The sequence below is a fragment of the Tenrec ecaudatus genome, chromosome 9 (genome assembly GCF_050624435.1).
Source record: "Tenrec ecaudatus isolate mTenEca1 chromosome 9, mTenEca1.hap1, whole genome shotgun sequence".
Lineage (NCBI taxonomy): Eukaryota > Metazoa > Chordata > Mammalia > Afrosoricida > Tenrecidae > Tenrec > Tenrec ecaudatus.
In genome coordinates, this window is record NC_134538.1 from 119809077 (window position 1) to 119832212 (window position 23136).

The window sequence follows — 23136 nt, forward strand, 5'->3', positions numbered from 1 at the left end:
GTTAAATGACATATTTTAAGCCCTCTAAGGAGTCCTAGTGGCATCGTGGGTTCTGAGTGGGGCTGTTCACCGCAGGGTCAGCGGGTTTTGAAACCACCAGCTGCTCTTCAGGGGAAAGATGCAGCTGTTTACTCCCATGAAGAATTACCACCTTGGACACCACAGGGACAGGTCTACCCTGTTCTACTGGCTCACGAAGAGTCCACTCCAGGGAAGTGCATTTGAGGCTGTTTTGTTTGTTTGTTTGTTTTGACTCATCTAAAATATCTGGCTGTAAAATCAACCAAATGAACCGCCCTTTAAACTCTTTTGAGCTTCATTTTAAATGACCTGTAATACATTTTATTTATTTATCACAAATCAGTATTAGAAGACGTTTTTTGAAATGAGAATAAAAGTAAATGAAAACACTTTGGAACAGATGATCGTATTCTATAAAATCATTAATGAACAAAATTTATGTTTACAATTCACTTTTTATCACCAAAAGTACTAGTATGTGTAAATATTACATTTTAATATTTCTTAAATATGTGCTCTCTAAAAGAAGGACATTGACTAGATAATATATAAGGAACTTGATCTTTAGGACTGTGAAAATTGAAGTATTAAAATAAACAGATCATTAAGAAGGCCAATCGTGAGTCATGCTCTCTGCAGAGCTCTTTCCAACGAGTAATTTGGGGTTTTATAGACTCTGAAGAAATACTAGAAATGCTTTTTTTTATCAATTCATTAATGTTTAAACCATATTACTCACGTGTAATTAAAATGATGTTAACATCTTACTAGTATATTTTCCAACATTTTTCAGGTCTAGGCAACAACAAAGACAAACAAAACTTTTTACCCTGAAAAGTAATGCCTCATCCTCCATCAACACAGCATTGCTCCGTATTGGGACGATCAAAAGCCATGCTGTCATGGTTTACTCATCAGTTTATTATCCACTGTTGAATGAATGAGTATATGAATGTACCATCCATACATATGGTACTATGAGGGGCTGGGTGGTTTGAACTGACAACCTTTTTGTTGGAAGCTGAACACCACCAGGGCTTTTGTTACTCATTAGTTTATGCTGCTCCCACACTCAACAGCTTCTACTCTGAGATTCTCTAACCTTTTGACCCAGCCCTCTATTGAGGATAAAGACTCCCCTATTTGGTTGTCTTGATTCTTGGCTTCCAAACTGCAGTGGTTTCCTATGCTTCCAGGATAGATTCAATGTTCCATAAAATACTGTGAAAAACTCAGCTGAGAGAAACAATATTTAGAGAAAATACTTGAAGCCCAATATAAACCATTGATTCCTTAATGTACCTGAAATGTGCTTGATCTGCCTTGGCTTCAGTCTCATTGCTAGAGGTTGTTTGAGCCCATAAGCTTGGTTCTCTTGAATCAAGGCAGTTCACCATCATACTGGACCTTCAGCAGGTGTGGTAGGGAAATATGTGAAGACTAGGGACAATCATGTTGGTACATTAGTGGGAAAATGCTGCTGAAGCGATTTCAATATCGCCTATGTAAGATGTGAAAATATCTTATTACTTTTATACACTAAGGAAATGATATTATAAGAAGTGAACTTCCTTCTACTTTCTCAACCTGTTTCTCTTTACATTCTTTCTCCAAAGTTACTAAAACTAAGAGATCATTTCAAAAGTGTTGGTCCCTATCGCTCACCCACTCAGTGCCATTGAGACCATGCTGACACAGGGTAACACCGCAGGTTGGGCTAGAGCTGTACGTTTCTGAGGCTGCAACTCTTTACAGGAGTAGGAAGCCCCTATTTTACTTCCCCCTTACTCTTTGTATCCCCCCCACTTTACTTCAACCTCGTTTATACTTCTCTGATTAGTTGCAAGCAACTCTGATGTTTCGTTAAAGTCATGGTTTGGGCAGTGAAGATCACATTGACATGCTTTGTGGGCTCTTCAATCTCTGTTCCGAATCTTTCTTCCCCATGTTGTCTCCTGCCATGAGCAACCCAGAAAAACTCTGCATTTTCACAAAACACCATGTGCTCTCCCAAGGCCTGCTCTTTTTCCCAATCGCTATTTCTCTGCCAGCAACCTATGTCAAATATTCTTCCCTATGAGATCTTTTTTCCATTGCCCAAAATAATTCACTACTCCCCAAGAGCACATCACATTATGAACACACCTCTATTCTAAAACCCAACACACTCCTTTTAGCTACCCATTCTCGACCTTTTCTATCAGAATGTTAGCCCCATAGATTTCATGCCTAATTTAGCTTTCTAACACAAACTCTTAGCTTGGTTTTCCTGATATAAAATAAAAATTATATGTTTTTAATGAATCTTCTACAAGAGTACTTCGAAAACGTCATGGAAAAGCACCTTATCTTTCCATTTCATTTTCCTGAACCTTTTGATGCCCTTTCATTAATGGAATATCATTTTTACCACTCTGACAAAGTAGCTACAATGATTTTCTTAAATAACTGATTTTAAAAACTAACACGCTTTTGTATGTTACAAAATGTGCCAACCTGCTGCAGGGCTTACTTAGTTCCCCCCAGTCAGGAACTTTCATAGCGATTTTGTTATACTGCCACCAGGCGACGCTTCTATGAAACTGCCCGCAGGCGTTCTGTAGATGTTTCAGCTTTTGCTTAAATTGCTGGGGATGGAGCTCATCTGAAAACTTTGGAAGACTCATGCGTGGGGTATTTTTACATTTAAAAATTAATTGGCATTATCAAAAGAGAAAACAGTAGTCAATTTTGCTGAAGTATCGACAAACAGCTATTTTAACATTTTAACATTATCTTAACATTATTTTAACATTTTATCTGGTCATATTTTCATATTCATAGTTATCTGGTGAAATGCACACATAGTAGATATCAACTTAACTTTTAATCTCAGGTGTATAATGGGTGCATTCTGGGTCCTATGCCTAGGTTTATTTAGGCATATTACTTAATCGGCTCACACACAGAAAGAAAAAGGTGTCAGCAAGCTTTCTGATGAAGAGAAAAATTAGCCTTGGCATTTCCCTTTGCAGTTGGAGTGTAGTGGAATCTTGAGACTCTGGCAACCCCCGCCAGTTGAGATTGGATTGGGATAACACCTTCCAAATTGTTTTGCTCGCTCACTCACTCACTCACTCACTTGACAGCAAGTACCAACCAATACAAGAGGCCTTGCTGACCATCCTACCTACATAACACACCAGCCAAGTGTCTGAGAAAACAGTATTGTATTCCTTTACAATAGGGGTTTCCTCCTTTAAAAGATAAAGTCCATGAATCTATTGATTCTTGACTATATTTCTCACACCTAGAAGAGTAGAGTGTGTATCTCAGGTTCTTAATGAATATTAATTAGATAAATGGATGGTGTTGCAATTTATTAGAATATATGAAAGTGTAACCTTGGTTTTTAGAAAATTGCCTTCCTAATTAGATGATAGTTCTTAGACAACATCTATGTTGTTGTTGTTGTTATTGTTTTTGCTGCTAAGTGCCATTGAGCAGTTCCAACCTGTACTTACCTTCTACACAACAGAATGAAACACTGCCTGGTCCTATACCATCTGGATATTTTGATTTATTCTGAACCTTAAGAGTTACAGGAATCATTAAGTTGATTTTGGTTTTACATTTTCACATTTATAAGAATAATATATGATAATTCTATATAAAATTCTAAAATAATAACTTTGGATAGCGTAAAGATACCAATATAATAAGATGCATGTCACTATTTAATTGGCAGGGTATTCCCTTAGAGTCAGGGAAACATAGTGTTGCATGTCTGCTACATACCAGTAACGACTGGAGATTACAGACACGCAGGTAGGCAAACAGAATGTAGAGTCTGCCATCACAAAGCTAAATTGGCTCATTAGCTATAGTACTCCTACACATCTTCTAGACAAGAGGAAAATTAAGTGACATTATACACTGTTATTTGAACTGGTCAAGACAGGTATAATAAATAATATTGGTGGAGTTAAAAGATTTATTAATAATTTTCCATTGGCTCTAACTTTTCTGGAATAGGCTTTTAATGGTATTGATTACATATTCATAGTTAGCACCCAGTTAGCTGTGTTAGTCTGGGTAGACTAGAGAAATAAATCCAGGGAGACTCATACGTGACCAGAGGATGTACATTGTGTTGTGAGTTTTATCTCTTACCTATACCTATGTGCATGCTTCCCTCTAGGCTAGATTGGGAGGTGGCACTGAGGTCGTAATAGCGGTGGGGGGGAGGGGAGGGCATGAAGAGGCCTTCAGGGAACAGAGGTACACTGCGTGATTCATGTGACCCATTAGTGCTCTACTGCACCCTGATTGACTCACCCCCTCGCTGCAACCCCTCTTTAGGGGGATGTTCCATTGTCCATAGATGGACTTTGGGTCTCTACTCCAACCCCCCTCCATTCTCACCAACGCATTTTTGTTTGTTTGTTTACTTTTTATTGTGAATCTTCTGATGCCCATTGCCCGATCTCAATTACAACTCACAATTGCACCAGCTAGTGTGTTTCTTCCATGTGGCCTTGTTTCACTGTTGGTCGCTTGTTTAACTTCAAGCCCATTAGACCTCAGATACTATATCTTCTAATAGCCGGGCATCATCCTCTGTCTTCACCATATCTGCTTATGCACCCATTTTGTCGTCAGTGATTGTGCGCACGCACACGCAGGATGGTGTGTGTGTGTGTGTGTGTGTGTGTGTGTGTCACAGAATGTCAACTTGTTAGAACAAAGTGTTCTTGTATTCAGGGAAGGTATGAGCCAAGGGCCAAGGCTTGTCTGTAGATTCAGTGTATTGCCTTATAAATAAATGTACATAGGCCAATACCACTATTGGTATGGATTAATGTATTTGCTTAAGTACACAGCTCTGTAATCTTCCTATCTATGCCTTTGCTTCCTAGAGCTTGCCTCTGTTTCCTTTTGCCTCCTTCTGCCCTGCCATCACTTCCCCCCTTCTTCCACCTCTTAGTGCTTCCTCTCTACTAGTTTGGTGTTGCTCTAATACTCACAGGATCTCGAACCTCTCCTAGACACTAGTTCCGCTTCCCTAATTGGTCCCCTGTCCATGATGCTGTCTCCTTCTCCCCACTTCTTTCTTCCCCCTCTACCTTCCAGGGTCATTGGCCCCATCGCCTTCTCCCCAGGCTTCCCTCCCATGGTCCCACCCATGTAATTAGGTAAACCATCCATGTCCTAGTCCAAACAATAAGAAAGCATACAGTTGAAGAAAGAAAAGGGAAGAGAAAAATATGAGAGAAAATTAAAATAGAGAAAAAACCCTACGTAGGTCCAGGTCTGTTTGCTGGCTCCCATGAGACCCTCACCCCTGGTCCTGAGGGAGATCTGGGGGCTGCACCTCCTCACTCAAAGTCCATTATTGGGGCTCAGCTTTACTCCAATTGCTGATCTGTTATGCTCCATTGCCACACTGTCTCCCAACTGTGTGTCCCCATTATTGTCCCCTGTCTCTGTGTGAAGGAGCTTTATATAAAGAATAATTGTACATTAAGGAAACATCCCCGCCCAATCCAAATCAAGTTCATAAGTCTGATATTAACCCATATGTCCAGTACCAATCTATAAAGTTCTTGTCAGAATCACAAAACACATACAATGATGCCAAATGCAGGAAGTTCACAGTCCAGTGAGTGGGAAGTCTTGTGGATCCAGTGGCATTGTAAGCATCTCAGTACTGTCAGGGGTCTCCATGTGGCTCCTCCAGCTTAGGGCACTTGCATAGCTCCATGTGTCTTTCAGCTGCAATGTCTCCCTGGGAGTAAGTGTGTGTCCCACCTCCAGCGAGCTACTTATCTCCATCATGCCTCCAAATGAGGTCATCAAGCTGCGACCAGATCAACAGGCTAAACTCCACCCCTTCACTCACAAGTCTAAAATTGACAACAGATTATGTAACTACCACAGAAGCAGAAACAGTTAAGCACTTGACTGCTAGACAAAAGGTTGGTGGTTTGAACCCACCCAGAGATGTCTTGAAAGACTGGCTTGGTCCTCTGCTTCTGAAGACACAGCCTGGAGAAGCCTATGGAGCAGGTCTGCTTGCGACATGGGGTCACCATGAGTCAGAATCCACTCAATAGCAACTAATAGCAACAATATGGATATTGTAAATAATTATAACAAGAAAAAATGAAAGTTTTATCATTTCTTCTTTATATTTATTTTAGGGAATGCCCCCAGCGGTTTTATCTTTCAATAGCTCCTTTTCTTGATTTTGTAGTTAAAATGTTTTAAGTAATCATCTTTTCCTTAGTTATCTCAACCCTCTTTTAAAACATATAACACATCTTTTGGCATTAGGACCTATGAAATTAATTCTCTAAAACTCTAATGGATTTCCAATTAAGTTTTTCAGTCTCCTTTTTTAAAAGTTTTAAATTGTCCGAGACAATTGGAATTTACTTTAAGGTAAAATAATATTTCCACCAAAAAGAGCCATTTCCATTTTTCAGATAAATGCATTTTTATTTTCACTACTATAAAATTTTAACATGATCTGATTTTATTAGGAACCATGAACTGGAGAAGAAACAATATGATGACTTAATCAAGCATACCATCACCTACTACGTTCATAGAAGGAAAATAATAAAATCCTCTCTTGATGGGGTGCCCAAAGTTGTCTACCAAGAGACCTCACCATACATTTCCTTGATCATTTCCTGTCTATAGAATCCCTTCAAGGCCCCGGCCCCTGTATGGACAATGCCCAACACATTGACTAGAGACCAAAAGGCCATGAACTAGTAGGTTCAGGTTTTAAAGCCAGACTGCTGCACTGATTTGAATATTGGTTCTGTTAGGTCACCAGTGATCTTCACTAAGAACCAACCACAGATGTTTCACCTGTCGAGTGGGAGTGAATGATTGTCCTTACCTCAGAATATTTGGTTGGCGATGGAGCCAGGTGGTGCATGCAAGGGATTTAGCCATCATGTCTACTTGTAGATGCTGAACAAATGTGATCAATGGTCAGGATGATAGGGAGCCCTGGGGACAAGGAGGTTCAAGGCACATCTGCTAGTCCAAAGTGCTCCATTCTGAACCCACCAACAGGACCATGGGAGAAATATGGGGAAGTCTGCTGCTTGTTTATTGCTTTTTTAGGCTTTCAAAAGGAGTCTTTGAGGCCTAGTGAGTTATGTACTGTGCTGATAACCAGGAAGTCAGCAGTTTGAACCCATCAGTTTCTCCACAGGAGAAATATGAGGCTTTCTGCTCCAGTTAAAATTTACAGCCTTGGAAACCCAATGGGGCAATTCTACTCTAACCAATAGTGTTCTAGGGTCACTGTGAGTCAGAATCAAATTGATGACAATGAATTCGTGTTTGATGAGTTTGCATCTCCTCCACAGAAATGGGTTTATGGGTTATCATCATCATACTTATCGTTACTTGAAGGAACCTTGGTGGTGCAGGGGGCTAAGTGATGGGCATTCAACCACAGGGTCAGCAATTCAAACCCACCAACCACCCCCCACAGAGATGAGGCTGCAGCTCCTGTAAGGATCCACAGTCTCGCAGACTCTTGGAGGACTGCAACTCCATCAATAGGTGGTTATGGCTCAGAATCAAATCCATGGTGGTGAACATTTGTCCTTGAAAAGCTATTTGGAGCATAATTATAGAAATCCATGCAAAAATATTGCCAGACTCAGTTGTTTATGCGTCCAGCATTATTCAAGATACTAGAGTGTAGGAGCAATATCAGAAGGTAGACAACAAATGTGCAGTTCTAAGTGCTAAGAAGAAAATGAAATAATCAGATGAAGCGTAGTTAGCAAACGCAGAGCGGGGAATTTTGCAACACCAGATGGGGCGACTCACCTCTTGAAGAGGTTCCGTGTACCGATGATTGAATTCATGCACAGCGATCAGGGAATAGAGTTTCTCACAGAGGAAGCAGAAAGGGGTGAGGCCCTGATAGCAGGACAAACCTGGCCTGTCTGGGATTAGACAGACAGCCACGGAAGCAATAAAGGATAGGAGAGCTGCTGGACGAGGTCAAGGCAGAGGGCAAGTATCCACCCCCTTCAGTGGGTGTAGTAGGCCAGGAGGGAGTTTGCAAGTTCTTCAGGTGTGGAGGGAGGCCATTAGCAGCTGTTTATCATACGTGTGTGTTGGACACACCAAATCCAGCAATGGCAGCAAAAACAAAACGGAGGAGCAGAAGACTTAATAATGTTAACATGGGGAAACACCTTAAACCAGTGGTTCTCAACCAGTGGGTCGTGACCCCTCTGGGGGTGAACGATCCTTTCACATGTTTCTGATGGTCTTAGGAATCTAGACACTGCACTTCTATCCATCTCCAAGCGGATCTGTTCCCATGCAGATACGCCCACATACAAGTACCCGGCGTGAAGGCTGTTACCATACTACACCATGCTTCAAGACAACATTTCATTTATTTGTCATGAGAAATACATATTTCACAATATATCATTACATATTGTTTTTGTGATTAATCACTATGCTTTAATCATGTTCAATTTATAACAATGAAAATACATCCTGCATATCAGATATCTACATTACAATTCATCACAGTAGCAAAATTACAGATATGAAGTAGCAAGGAAAATAATTCTATGGTTGGGGATCACCACAACATGAGGAACTGTATTAAAGGGTTGTGGCATTAGGAAGGTGGAGAACCACTGCCTTAGACTGATGTGTAAATTCAATGCAATCTTTATCAAAATCTTGGCTACCTGAGGACTTTGAAAACATGGTTCTAAAATTCATATGGAAATGAAAAGAGCTGAAATAACCTGTGGAAAGAGAAAGGTGGGTGACTCACAGCTCTGGGCTTCAAAACGTACTACACAGCTGCAGCGATCCAGACTAGGCAGTGCGGGCAATCTGTGTAGAATCAATGCAGAGCAGTGTCACTTAACAGAGTTTAGAAATAAACCATTGTACTAATTGTCAATACCTTTTCAAAAAGGATGCCAGAATAATTTAATGGCGAAAAAAGTGTCCTTTTAAGAAATGGTGCTGGAATGACCAACTAGCCAAACAGTTGCAAAGACTGAAGTTTAACCTCTACCTCACACCATGTACAAGAATCCAACCCAAAGAAGCCTAAATGTAACTGCTAAAACTTCATTCTTAGAAGAAACATTAGGAACGCAGCTTCAGGGCTTTGGATTAGTGAATAAGAAACCTAATGCACAGTGACAAAAGAAAAAAAAATAGATGCATTGGGCTTCAGAATGTTCTCTGTTTATTGTCATGTGTTCCCTAAACATTATCAAGAAAGGGAGAGGATAACTCCCAGGACAGGAGAAATAATTGGCAAATCATTTATGTGATTAGAGACTTACAATTTAAGATATGTAAAGAGTTCTTTCAACTAAACAACGACAACATAATCTTCTCCCATGAAGCCTATGATAGGTTCAAACTGCTGTCCTTGCTGTTCTCGGTCCAACTCATAACTAACCATTGCTCTAGGATTCCTTTTTAACTGGTGGGACTGTAAAATAGTCAAGCCATTTTGTAAAATTGTTTGACATCTCATATGATCCAGAAAGTCTACTCTTAGGTATATAACTAAGAAGTGAACACATATCCCCATATAAAAACAGGGTCACAAATATCCGTGCTACATTATTCATGAAAGCCGGTGAGTAGAAACAACTCAAATGTTCAATAACTGATAAATGGACCAACAGAATTCACTGTTGTCATCTAATAGGAAAGCAGCCCCCCAAAATGAATGCAGTCCTGATACAGGCTCTACCAAGGATAAACTTTGCCAACACTATACTAAGCAAAAGGAGACAGGTTTTTTTTAAAGGCCATATATTGTTTAACTCCATTTTTATGAAATTTCCAGAATAGTCAAATTTAAAGTAACACCACAAAATTAGATGAGTAGTTGGCAGGTGCTGGGAGGTTCAGCGACATGGGCAGTGACTGTTAAGGGGTGCCCAATGTGTGTTGGAAGGATGGAAATGTTGTGAGATGGTACAGTGGTGATGGTTCTACATCTCTGTGACTGTAAGAGAGACCACTGAAGTGTGTACTTTAGAGTGATGAAATTATAATCCAGGTATGAAATCTTAATAAACCTATTCATTGAAGAGGAGCATATTTGAAATATTTTCTAGAAGCGTTTCCTAAAGTTGATAGTAAGACATGAGAATTTATGATTGTTGGAAGGTAGGAATTTAAATTGTATTTCATTAACACCTTGAATCGTGTTTTAAACACAATGTCATACAATAGATGATTGAGGAATTACATGAACAGATGTTTGAAAGAAAAACAAGAACTGAATTTAAGGAAGTACATGATGAAACCATTATTTAAACTAGAAAACATAAGAGAAAAAATAAGTTTAGCGTGAATAAAGTTTGAGAAGTATGTTTTGGTACCCTTATTCATATAGGAGATTCTGACCTCTATACATCTGAAAATCATAATTTGTAAGGCTTTATGACCTGACCATTCAGAATCAATTTTTAATTAAGGATTATATTAATAATCTTTTAAACAATATTGAAATGGTGAAATGATGGAATCTTCCTTTAAAAGGACTATTGTTAGCTTTGATTTTAATGTGTTATTTTTGAGTTGTGTATTTGGAACGTCATGCCTTTAGAGGCATGATGATACTTAACGAATTAATAAAGCCATATGCGGTTATACAGTAAACCCAAACCAAACTCACTGCCGTAGAGTCAACATCAACTCACAGTGACCTTATAGAACAGAGTAGAATTGCCCTTGTGAGTTTCTAAAACTATTACCCTTCATAAGATTACAAAGGCTGACCTTTCTTCTGTGGAACAGCTGAAGGTTTTGAACAACTGACCTTGTGGTTAGCAGCCCACGCATAGCCCACTGTGCCACCAGGACTCCTCCAGGTATGCAATACATAGTTGATATATGAATTTTAAAGTTGTGGAAGTGAGCTGAGGCTGGAGTTTTAGGTTTTGTAATAGAAGCTTAAAAATGCTACTAAAAATATTGAGACGGTGAAATTACTTAGGGGGCAAAAAGTCGGCAGACCTGAAATCCTGCCGAGTGTTTAAAGAATGGTCAAATGAAGACACTATAACAGATTGGGTCTTCAGATATGTTTTTCACGTCTGACATTCTTACCTTCTCTGCTCTAAGACACAACTTGGCACTAAGGCAAGGGTGAAAAGACTAAGTCTTGGGAAAATGTTTTAAAGTTTCCAAAGAGACACGCAGAAGGGGAAAGTCGATTTGCTGCTCCAAGTGTTATGGGGTGATTACATCAACGGCCAGGTGAGTTGATCTTGAGAGCTGAATGGTCTCTGTCCTAGTCTGGAGGTGACCGGGAGTTCATGCTATTAGTGCACATCCGTATCCCCCCTTACTGCAAAAGTTAATGTCTGTAGTTTAGACTTATACAAGCCAGTGAGCTATATAGGTAGGTCTAACTATTATTTCTCAAATCAATAATTGTCTCATCAGAAAGGATTCTATGAGTAGCTAATTTATTGATTGATTCTTCCATCTCAGTAACATCAGGTATACTTTAAAACTCATGACCTTCCTCCATTGTTGTTAGCCAAAAATAAGCATTCATTCTACTGACACATGATTTTCCAATATGACACGTTTCACAATACTCTAAGCCAACGGTTCTCAACCTTTGGGGGTCAAATGACCCTTTCACAGGAGTCGCTCAATTCATACCAGTAACAAAATCAGTGATGAAGTAGCAATGAATGTAATTTTAGGGTTGGGCGCTGGAGGTCACTACAACATGAGGAACTGTATGAAGGGTCTCCACATTAGGAAGGTTGAGAACCAGTACAGGTTGTCAAGATTGTTAACAGTGGTTACCCTCTCGGGTGATTTTTATTGGCGATATTATTTCACATTCAGGAGAGGGAGCGGGAGAGAGAGCTTTCCGAGATGCAAACATTGTATCTGGACAGAACTTTGCTTGGGCCGAGGCAGGAAGAGCCCAGCTGCTGAGGGGCAGCAGCACCCAATGGCCGTGGGAGAGGAGCAAAGGGGCGCGGCATCAAGTGGGCGTGGCCAGCTGAGAAACTGCGAGGTGCGAGGGCGACAAGAGTATGAATGATTTGCCAACGGTGTGCACGTCTAATTCCAGTTTCAGTTGGCTCTGGTGTTTGGTGAAGCGCCTTGTGCCAGAGAGAGGACCCCAAGTCAAGCAGCTCACCTGGAACGATGGTTTTATTTTTAACCTTGTGATTTTTTTTCAGAACGTTGTGTCACAATTCATATATATTTCCACAATCAGAAAAAATGCAACAAAATGACACTCTATTCTTGTAAATTTTAACTAAGTATTAACATACAATAAGGGATCATAAAAGCCTATTAACCTTATGAATATACCTCCGCTAGGCTCATAGCTGCTTTAGATATTAACCACCTGGAATACTCCAGAACCTTAAGTAACATAAAATAATAACTGAGCTGAAACCGCCTCCTACTCAGTGCCTCCTGCGTGCTGGGAACGGGTATCTAGTTGCTCGGTTTCACAGCGATACCAGCCAATCAGAAGTTAATTATGCTAGTGTTGATGCCATTGATTATTATGATTTTCTTTCTCCCTCTTTCTTTCTTTCTTTCTGATAGGACCAGGGACTGTGTCTGATGGAGGCAAAAATTGCCTCAGAGTCGGCTTAAGCCTGGGTCAAACTCTGTCTATCGGCTGTCAGGACTGGAGCCCTTTTCCAAATCTCTCTGATTCCTCAACTCCTCTACTATTAAGTGCAAATCCCATCCAACTCAGAATTATATGAGCTAATGAATCTAAAGCCCTTGAAACACACCGAGTATTTGCATGAGCTAGTCCCACTTCCTCTCCCGTAATGTCCCAGAGATACACATCTGGGAAAACAGGAGCGCCTCCTCTCCACTGGTGGCTTTTTCCATACTAGAGTCTCAGACAAAGTGACATTTCCGCTTAAAAGCCCCCTTTTCTCCTCTTCCCCTTCCCACACTTATCTCTGGACTGTAAGGACTTCTGGATCAACCCTGTGGTTTTTACTTCTTTGACTCTTACTCACTAAATCCTCTGAGATCAAAGCTCCTTCATGCCCCAGCCTTGTTAATCTTCAGTGGCTAGCACACAGCAGGCGTTCCATAAATATTTCTAAATTGATTGAATAAAACTCAGGAGCGAATTAACCTAATCACCCCATTCCCCAGCAATCCCTATAACTCCTGTGGTTATATGAATAAAACCTTCCTTGAGTCGTGTTTGAAGAATGCTCTCAGAAAATAACCTCTCCTTGGAAGAGGGCCGTTCTCAGTCTCTCATGGTTCTTTCGTCTGCCGTGCTGTTTCTGCCCCATTATCAAAGGGGAGCCTGCACCAGTCAGTCTGGGAGTGGACCCTTTGGAGTCATGAAACGTAGTGATTTCCCATGAAACCTTAGACTCAAGGGTTTAGTGTTCTTCTTATTGGAAGGCGTGCAAAAGTGGGTTTGGCCTTCAATACAAAGGAAGCTTGTCCAGTAGCCCTGAGGCATCGTTTGGAACCTGCTGCCTACAGCAATGCACTACAGCAGTGCACTGACCAGGCCTGGAAGACAGTCTTCCATCAGAGGCAGACCTCAGACCATGAACCGAGTATCTATTTCTCAGTGTGTATTGGAGGCTGCTACAATTGGATGCACCAAATAGGTGTAATAATAACTGACCTTACATAATCCATTACATCTAAGTACTCTCTGAAAACAATAGTCAAATTCAAAAACTTGAAAAAAATAAGCAGTCTTTCCCATTTTTTGAACTCAGAAAATGTTTTCTTTGTTATTATCAAAAATAATGTGCTGTAATTTTTATGATGTACTTAAATAGAACATTTAATTTGTCTAATGCATTTAACAATGGGTCACTTTGAAAAAAACCAAACCAAAGTAACCTGGCATACAAAAATTTTAGGAATGCAAATTTCATACACGGATAGAATCCCTCTTACTAAGTAAACTTCTCATGCGCTTCATTCAGGATCTACACTGCTGCGTTTTCATTTTGTTTGCCTTGACAACTTATTGCCAATTCTCTATTCTGGATAGTTTACAATAGGAAGTCCTAAAAGAGAAGAGCTGTTCATCATGCAATAACGTCACTGTATGTATTAGGAGATAGAGTTGTTAAAACCACTGGCGGTTGGTTGCTGTGATAGTTACATAATCTGGTGTCAATTTGAGGATGAAGAGTGTAGGAGTGGAGTCTAGTCTGTCCATCAGAATATAGCCAGTGAGGCCTCTGTGTGGGCATGGCCTTCTCCTGAGGATTCTGGGAACTCCTGTATGTCCTCCTTAGTAGAGGCGGGAGACACACTCTCTCTCTGCTCACACCCTGGGACACATAGCAGCTAACAAGACACATGGATGTGTGCTAGTGCCCTGAGCTGGAGATACCACGTGGAGACCGCTGAGATGCTTTCAACGCCACTGGACCCATAAGACTTCCCACCCACTGGTCTGTGATCTTTCTGCATTTGGCATCATTGCATGTGTTTTTTGAGTCTGAAGAGGACTTTATAGATTGGCATTGGACATATGGGCTACTATAGGACTTACGGACTTGAGCTGGACTAGGCTAGGATGTCTACTCGATACTTAACTGCTCTTTTATATAAACCTCTTTCTTAAACCTATATGAGTATCTATCAATTTATTTCTCTAGTCTACCTGGACTAACACAGTTGCAAAATCAGAAACTGGAGGCATGTGAGAAGTGTTTATTCCTAACAGAATTAGTTCAAAGGTCCAGGCAGGGATTTGTTGTTAAATTGTAGGAGTTTTAGTTCATTGGCAGCTTATACACTGTTCTTCCTCATGCTATTTTATTATTAATTTTAGCTTTTGCTTTCTTCATTAAGTGGAACTAGAGGAAGAAAAATGGAATATTGCATTATATGAAGATTGATTACCCTCAAGAATTTCAAGGAATTGAAGTCTCAACTTTTCATAGTTCTCTTTGCCTTTCTGTTATGTAAAAGATAATTTGAATAAACATGTTTCTGTGTTGTTTTAACTGTGCTAAGTGCCACATTATTAAGCCTACAAAAATATTATTTAGAGAGCGAGCAAGTAGGGTACCATATGCTTTACACCTGCTTTTAGGTCCCCGGGCCATGGTCTCTCACAGTGTTCTGAACCAGGTCTGCCGTCCATAGGCGTGCCTGTTGTACGCAGCCTGAACCATCCTGTGGTGAAGTTCTCACTGACTGGAAGTTTCACAGGTGGACCTCACCAGCCACTCCACCTGAGGAAGCCTGCTGCTTTAAAGATGTGGAGCCTTGACAGCTCTATGGCATAGTTCTACTCAGCCCTCAAGGATTGCTATGGGCCAGAATTGACGGGATGGCACCCAGAAACAGTCTTGTCATAATATAACTCCCTTCCCATCTTTCCTTGACCAGACCAAGCCCTGGTTGGATGTTTCATTATTGTTCTTTTAGAAAGTACTAGCCATTGATGAGTATCTATTCATCAAAATGCACCTATATGGAGGTCACCAAATATCGTCTAAGAAGACTCAGGACTTAAAGTGCAGATGACTAATTTTCCCTCCTACTTTTGAAAAATAAAATACTTATCTGCCAGGGTACTTTATTTTATTTTTAATTCAAAACCAGGAGGCACATTTAGAGGCAAATACATGTTTGTCTGTTTGTGAATTAGTCATGCTTATGTGGTAGGTGAGCCATAACGCCACCCTCCGTCATCTGGATGGTTCCTACTCACACGTACCTCTAGAGGGCATGCCAGAGCAGTGCCCAGGCTTCTAGAGACTCTTATGGGAGACAGCCTCATCTCTTTCCCCCAGACCAGCTGGTAGACACACCACTGACCTTGAAGCTAACAGTGCAATGTGTAACCTGCTGTGTTCCTAGATGAGTAATAATTGGGAAAAAGACATAAAATACTATTATTACATGTGATATAAAATTACTGATCTTGTCAAATCAAAATGAAGTCTAAAACATAACCTATTGACATTATATAATTTAATCATTTTCAATGTGATTTAACCCTCTCATTGTCACCATTTCTATATTAGCAAACAGAAAGCTTTTTTAAGGAAATTGATTATGTGTGTATGGGCTTGGGGGTGAAAATCATGAAAACCCCCAAGTATGGAGCCATTAATCAAAGTGTGTGCTCCAGTGGGGTGCCCAGGTCCATTTGGGGTACCACAGAAGAAGGTATTTGAAAACTGAAGCTATGCTTTTGTTTTTATATGTATTTACATTTTCTAACTGCCTACCTATTTACAAGGTAAGGGGCTGTAGATATGAGTAAGTAGGTCTGTGATGCATGGATCTACCTATCATGCAGGAGGCTCATAAAGACAAACATGACCTAAGCTAACATGATAGCATCGTACTGAGTGTCTGGGTGATGCAAGTGCTTAAGCCCCCAACTGTTAGCCAAATAGTGAGTGATTCAAATTTATCCAGGGCTGTGTGAGTCCAGGTAGACTAGAAAACAAATTCATTGACACTCATATATGTACAAGAGAGAATTTTATCTGAAGTCTCCCTTTACCCACTTTTCTGTTGTCTGTCTCCCAGGGAGAAGGTTATATGTAGATCCTTGTATTGGTTCCCCCTTTCCACTCCACCCTCCCTCAACCCATCAAACAGTGTAAGATACGACAAAATAATAAGTTATAAATTATCAAGGGTTCATTAGGGAACGGGGAGGCAGGGGAAAAAACTAGCTGATGCCAGAGGCTTACGTGGAGAGCAAATGTTTTGAGAATGATGAAGGCAACAAATATACAAATGTGCTTTATACAATTGATGTTTGTATGGATTGTGATAAGAGTTATTGATCCCCCAATAAAAGGATGTTTTTAAAGCAAAAAATAAAAGAGATAATTTTATATCAAGAAGTAATTGTGCATTAATAAAACGCTCCAGCCCAGTCCAGATCACGTCAATAAGTTAGATATTAGCCAAATGTCTGCTAATAGCCCATGATCTCCTCTTCAGACTCATGCAGTACAAGCAATGATGCCGAATGCAGGAAGATTGCAGGCTGGTTCATTCAAAGTCCTGTGGATCCAATGGCAGTGGATGAATCTCCAAGGCTCTGGCTGCCACCAGTTTGGCTCCATGCGGCTTGTTACCAGAAATGGTGACACAGGTAGAGAGAATGTGTCTTCCCTCCAGGGAGAAGAGAGGAAAACTCCCTCAGTCCTCACAAAAAGGCTACACCAACAAAGGAGGCATCAATCAGACTGACCTGATGGACAGGCTAGACTCCACCCCTGTAACCTATTAAGTTGACATGAAATTGTGTAACTACCACAGGGCACATTAGATGGCAGGCCTGAGGACCTGCATCCCAAGCTTTGAAAACTCGATGGAGCGAGCCTCCTGCATACATCCAAGGTCACCATGAGTCAAAAGCAACTTGAAGGAACTGGAGCCACCACCAGCCTGGCTCTATTAAAAGCTAGAAGAGAACTTGGTTACATCAGGTAGCATGCATTTAGCAGAGTTTCATTCCATTGCACATGGGATCACTGTGAGTCAGAATGGTCTCCATAGTACCTGACAACAACGAGCATAAACATTGTAAAGGAGGTCTGAAAAATGAGATGATTTTCATACATAAAAAGCCCAGAACTAGGTGATTGCATTAAGAATTCAAATGTTTTCCTCTGGTACCTCTTTAAAAACAAAGAAAAGGTTCTCAGGGCCTCTCAAGAGACACACCCCCCCAACACACACACGCACACACTCTCTCTCTCTCTCTCTCTCTCTCTCTCTCATGTTTTATTGGCCATAGTCACAGCTTGCCCTCTACCTCCATGATTGGATGAGACCCTTTATGATTGCTTGGGAAATCCACGTTCTCTAAAGGCCCCTCAGCAGAAGGTAAACAAGGCTGAGACAATAGCAATTCGAAGGAGGGGATTTAAAAGGGCAATGAGTCTTGCAGAGGTAAACAGTAAACCTTATTCAAATAAACTGTAGTCACCCTTTGCCTCTCTTTCTGTTTTTATATTAAGAAAGTTGAAAAGTGAGGATCTATAGATGACAGAATACCTATCATGTCTGATGTCTTTATGTTTTTTTCCACTGAGATTTTACCCCAAATGACTGGATTCGGAGTTTTGAAGTCAAACCCTTTCCTATTGGCTTATTAAAATTTCTGAACCCCGAGGGATACATAATCCTACAGATTTATTGGCTTCAGGATTCAACAGCAAAAGCACACATGATTCAGGAGATACAGTTGACTGTATCAAATTTAAGCTTCATATTACAGAAGATAGAATGTGTTCAGACATTTAGTCATATCTGAAACTCTTTACAGCAAATGCCTTTACCACACTGTAACTACGACTTTCTGTTGTCCTTCCTAGCTTCAGATCCCCAAACTGCAGTTGTATGTAATGTACCAAATTCCAAAGGAGAGTCGGAAGTTGGGTAAAATCCTTACTCTTTTACCTCACCAGCTAGGAACCATGTCTAATTCCTTTAAACTTTTCAAATCTCAATAAGTTCAATTTACCTGAAATACCTCTGGTTTTGAAAGGAATAGGAAAGAAAGAAACCTTCTGTCTGGCACCTTGTCCCATGATGCCCTGCTGCTCTGCGAGAGGCTCCTCTGGAGACCGGGAAAGTGAGGGTTCTCTTTGGTAACTGGTCCCTCTTGTAATATCTTTCTTTATTCTTTCCCCTACTTTTGTTAAGTCTGGGCCCATGATATGGAATAGATTCATTGATCTGAAAATTGCAACGCAAATTAACTTGCTTTTATCTATGCTGCAGAAAAATATAAGACAACAAAATATTAAAATACTTTCTTTTCCATCCTAAACAGCCTTTATTTGATCCCAGGCTGTAGGGGTAGCCTTTTCCACAGCCACCAGAATCCTGAAGAAGAAACCCTTTGTGTCCCTTAGCACCTCCTGGCTATAAATGCAAGCATGTCCACAGCCCTTGCCCGAGTTGCTGACAATCTCACTTTGTATGTTCTGCCACCAGAGGGAACTGGAGGTATAAGATTTTACAATGTCTCCAAGGTGCTCTATGTTACTATTAAAATGAAAAATGTTTACTGAGACTAATGCTATCCAACTTAGAGATTTTTTTCATAAACTTTTCTGAAGAAGAAATGGGTTAAACATATCTGGAGTGTCCTGTAGTCTTTTAATTCTAAACAAACAAAACAACAGATCTCTTTGGTAACTCTCTTTGTTCACATAGATTTTTCCATTTCCATTATTATATAATTTATCCATCAAAAGATTTCTAGTTGGTATAATTGGAGGAAATTGTGAAAAAAAACAGACACCTCACAGGAATGATACAAATTATACTTCTACCTTGTAATTTAATTGCGATTGGGGAACTAGTTAATTCTTTTACTATTTACTCAAGATTTAAATAAGGAACTTTCTAACATGGTTTCATATTATAGAGTTAAGAATTTGTATAGTATAAAAAACTTGCCAAGTTGGTGACCACTTTAAATGAAACAGTCATGGATCTATTGAAGATACCTGCATTCAGAAGACATCCAACACATCGCTTCTTGGCCTTTTGGCTAAGATCAAGTGCAGTGTCTGTTCTTATCAGTTTAATATCTGTTATGTCCTCTATCCAAGGACAATATATTAAATGGATATTTGGAGCAGGGAGATGGAATAGGAGCTTGTTCTGTCCACTCCACGCATCAACCTGGTATTGCAGTACTTTCAGCAACGGTGCACCCCTTCGGGGGATTAAAAAAAAAGAAAGAAGAAAGAAAAAAGAAGACATCCAACATGATGACACAGTATAGCAATAAAGGTTGCCTGCTTTTCCTTAAGGTTCATTTTACCCCAGATACTTTTGAAAGTTATCTACGGGGGAAAATGGCCCACCTCCTAATCGGAAGTGGTGACTCAGCAGTCATTTTAAAGTTGTAATTCTTTTCTATTAGTATTATTAGTGTTAGGAGCCTGAAGATAACTGCAAAGGAAGAATGAAGATCACTTTTCAGATCCGAAAGCAATCTAAACGCAGAGCACCATAGGGAAGCCATTATTTGCCAGACCCTGTGTCTCCATGTGGCTTCGGGGTCGTTTACAGTAATATGGGCCGTGGTCAAATATACAAAATTCACAGTTTGAACTCGACATCCATGGACTCTGTAGTGTGAATAATCATTAAGTTTAAGATCTGCTGTTCTAGATGGACACACAGCCTGACAACTTCATTCACCCCGAACCAGTAGCCATCTCTGAGTCTGAGCTCTCATGCTTTGCTTGGTCAGTGCACACTGATTTCTTCAGTTCATGCATTTTATTGCCGGCTCTGCCATCTCTGTAGGACTGGCTCCTAGATGCATATTTCTAAACAGACACATCACCTATTTTAAGTGACATCTGGGAGAGACTCCTTCAGAAATTCGCTTTGTAAGTTAGTCTTATTTTTATTATTCATTATGTCTTTAGAATCGCCTTTAAGTCCCAGTGACTGTTGAAAGCAAACATTGATGTTAATGCATCAACCTCCCAATACATCTTTCAACCCTGATCCCATGCCATATGGTAAAATTTCCCCAAACCTGTCTCTCATCTGACTATCGCCCTCTACAAGAACTTTCTGATGGTGTCTAAAGCCTAAATTCTATCACCATCCACAGACTGGAGCCAGTTGATCTTAATATTTGCTAATATCTCCAGGACACCATCTCAGTCATAGTCTGGTTTTCAATGTCTTCTTTCAGCCAACATATTTTCCTTATCTTCATTGATAGCTGTTAGTATTTCACTGGCTGTACTTGTCAGGTCACAGTTGGATTGATAACCTCAAGGCCGGACTCAAGTTCAAAGCCACCAGTCACTCCTTGGGAGAAATATGAAGTCATCTTCTCCAGTAAAGATTTACTGTGTTGGGAACCCCACATAGGATCACTATGAGTTGGTATCAACTGCCTGGCAATGGATATGCTTTGGGGTTTTGTTTAATATCACATGTAATGCCTTCCCATTTTCATTTAGCCAGTTGTCCTTGGGTCCCTTCGAACTCACGAGGGCTCATGCTTTCAGAGTAAAGAACTTCACAGAGTTTTCAGATAGTGTGCTTTCAGAAAAAGATTGCCAGGTCGGTATCCCTAAGTGGCTTTGGTGGGTTTCAAGTATCTGTCAGCAGCTCCCCGAGTAACTGGGTATGCCAGATAAACTCATTGTGCTGTGGAAGCCTTCTCTAAGTCCTTGTTCCAGATCAGGATTTAAATATTTATATAATTCTCTGAATCTTCTTATTTGTGCCTCCAAGGCAGAGATCCAGGCCTATTCTGCTTCTGAATAGCCTATATCATACCGCTTTTTGCTAAGTATATATAAATTCCACAACACTAGTTATTTATTAAAGTAATGCTAAAAAAATAAAAACCCCTTCCTAATTTCCATGATATTCAGGTTGTACATCAAAATGTGTTAAGTTAATTACAGAATTCTGATGGTGATCCTGGTAGCATGTATGTGATACCACCAGCATGTCTGGCACACTGTTCTAAAGATTAGATTAGTGCCTTCTAAGGCTTCCTCGTTACAATTCAGCATTGATACTTTTTCGTTAACTCAGTGAAGCACCAGCATCATAAATTTTGCATTGTAGTAAAAGTCGATGTCATGTAATTCAGACTGAAGAGGTGGAAGCAAATGTGGCTTTTGACTCGAGAGGGCTATTGATTTACTTGAGGAACGACGCAGATGCTCCGATGTACTCAGTGATGTTCCAAAAGAAGCCACTCTTCCCAAACGCCAAGGAAGGTGGCTTGATTTTCTGAGCCACAGCCTGTGGGGACATTCCAATGCCCTTCTAGACTCCTCCCAGCTAGTAAACATGTTGCTCTGGTTCAATGATGCCACCATGGAGTGTTACTGTTACTTGGGGCAAGTGCTAGCAGTCGCGCAGGCATGCTACTTTGTTTCTATTCAGAAAAGAGTGGTTTATCAAAGGTAGATAATTAATGATACCACAACAGTCTAATTTGAGGAAGACATTCAAGACAAGGTGATCGATTGCCAATAGTACAGAAATAAATAAGATGTACTTATTTTTGGCAAAAGATAATGGAAAAGTCAATGTACCAGGTTTTATTAACAAGCAAGAATAACAATGGAAGCGATCTTCATGAGGATGTACCACCTCAGAAGAGCTTGTTACCTTCACAGTTTAGAGAGCAACCTGCAGCGAGCAAAGGGACTCAGCAAGGCATGCTGGGGCACTTCACTGGCCTGGGCTCCGAATGACGGCTTGAGGACTGTTCATTGTACACGCCTTCACTTCCCCCGCTCTGTTTCTTTCTTCCCTAGCTCAGAGTAGGTGTGGGGAATAGGTTTTGATTATTCTTATTTTATAAACGAGGAAAGAGACATTCAAAGAAATCAGGTTTTGTTTTTTTGGTTTTTTTTATTCCCCAAGGCCACATAGGTTGTAGGCAGTAGGACAGTCAAATAGGTCCAGTCACCTCTCAAAGTCTTGGTCTTTCCATTCTATCCCAGTGCCTCTCAGCAAGACCACAATAGTTACTCTCAGAATCATGAAGATAAGGAACTAGGGGAGATTAATACTATTTATGGTAAAGTGTGGGTAGTGCCCATTGTTTTTAGTACCCACGCATTTTAATACACTGTAGGTGACTTCCAACTAGTAGTTTTACCTCTTTCTCATTCGCTTAGCACACAAAACAATGTATATGTTATTTAGACACTCAATAAATGTGCTAAATTAATGAATATATGAATGCATTACCACCTCCTTCAGTTAGATACCGACAGTAATTGAGGGAAACCTTTTCTTCCATGTGGCATTTTCGGTCACTGTAATTATGTTTGTAATTATACCATTTGCATTGAAATGTCCTTGAACCATGACACTATTTTCTAAACTGGAAAAACTGGATGTTTATATTGCTTCTCTTGGAAGTGGAGGGGTTCACGGGCAGGTACATTTAGAAAATAGCCTTCTAGCCCAACTTTGCAGTTCCACTTTCTTTTCCTACGTGTTAAAGGTTTAGCAAAGTACGGAATGCGTTTCACATTGTCAATTGCAGGTAGTAATGGCATATTCTTATATACTGCATGCCCGACTGCTGTCGAGTCGATGCCA

The 23136-nt window shown here is 40.3% G+C and overlaps 1 protein-coding gene and 1 non-coding gene across 2 annotated transcripts in view; both read left to right on the top strand.

Moving 5' to 3' along the window:
• MAGI2 (membrane associated guanylate kinase, WW and PDZ domain containing 2) overlaps positions 1–23136 on the top strand; it is a 1549501-nt gene that overhangs the window by 177783 nt on the left and 1348582 nt on the right. The window lies entirely within an intron of this gene.
• LOC142457435 (U2 spliceosomal RNA) lies at positions 19560–19750 on the top strand. The gene has a single exon (XR_012786181.1). It is a non-coding gene; the product is annotated as a U2 spliceosomal RNA (small nuclear RNA).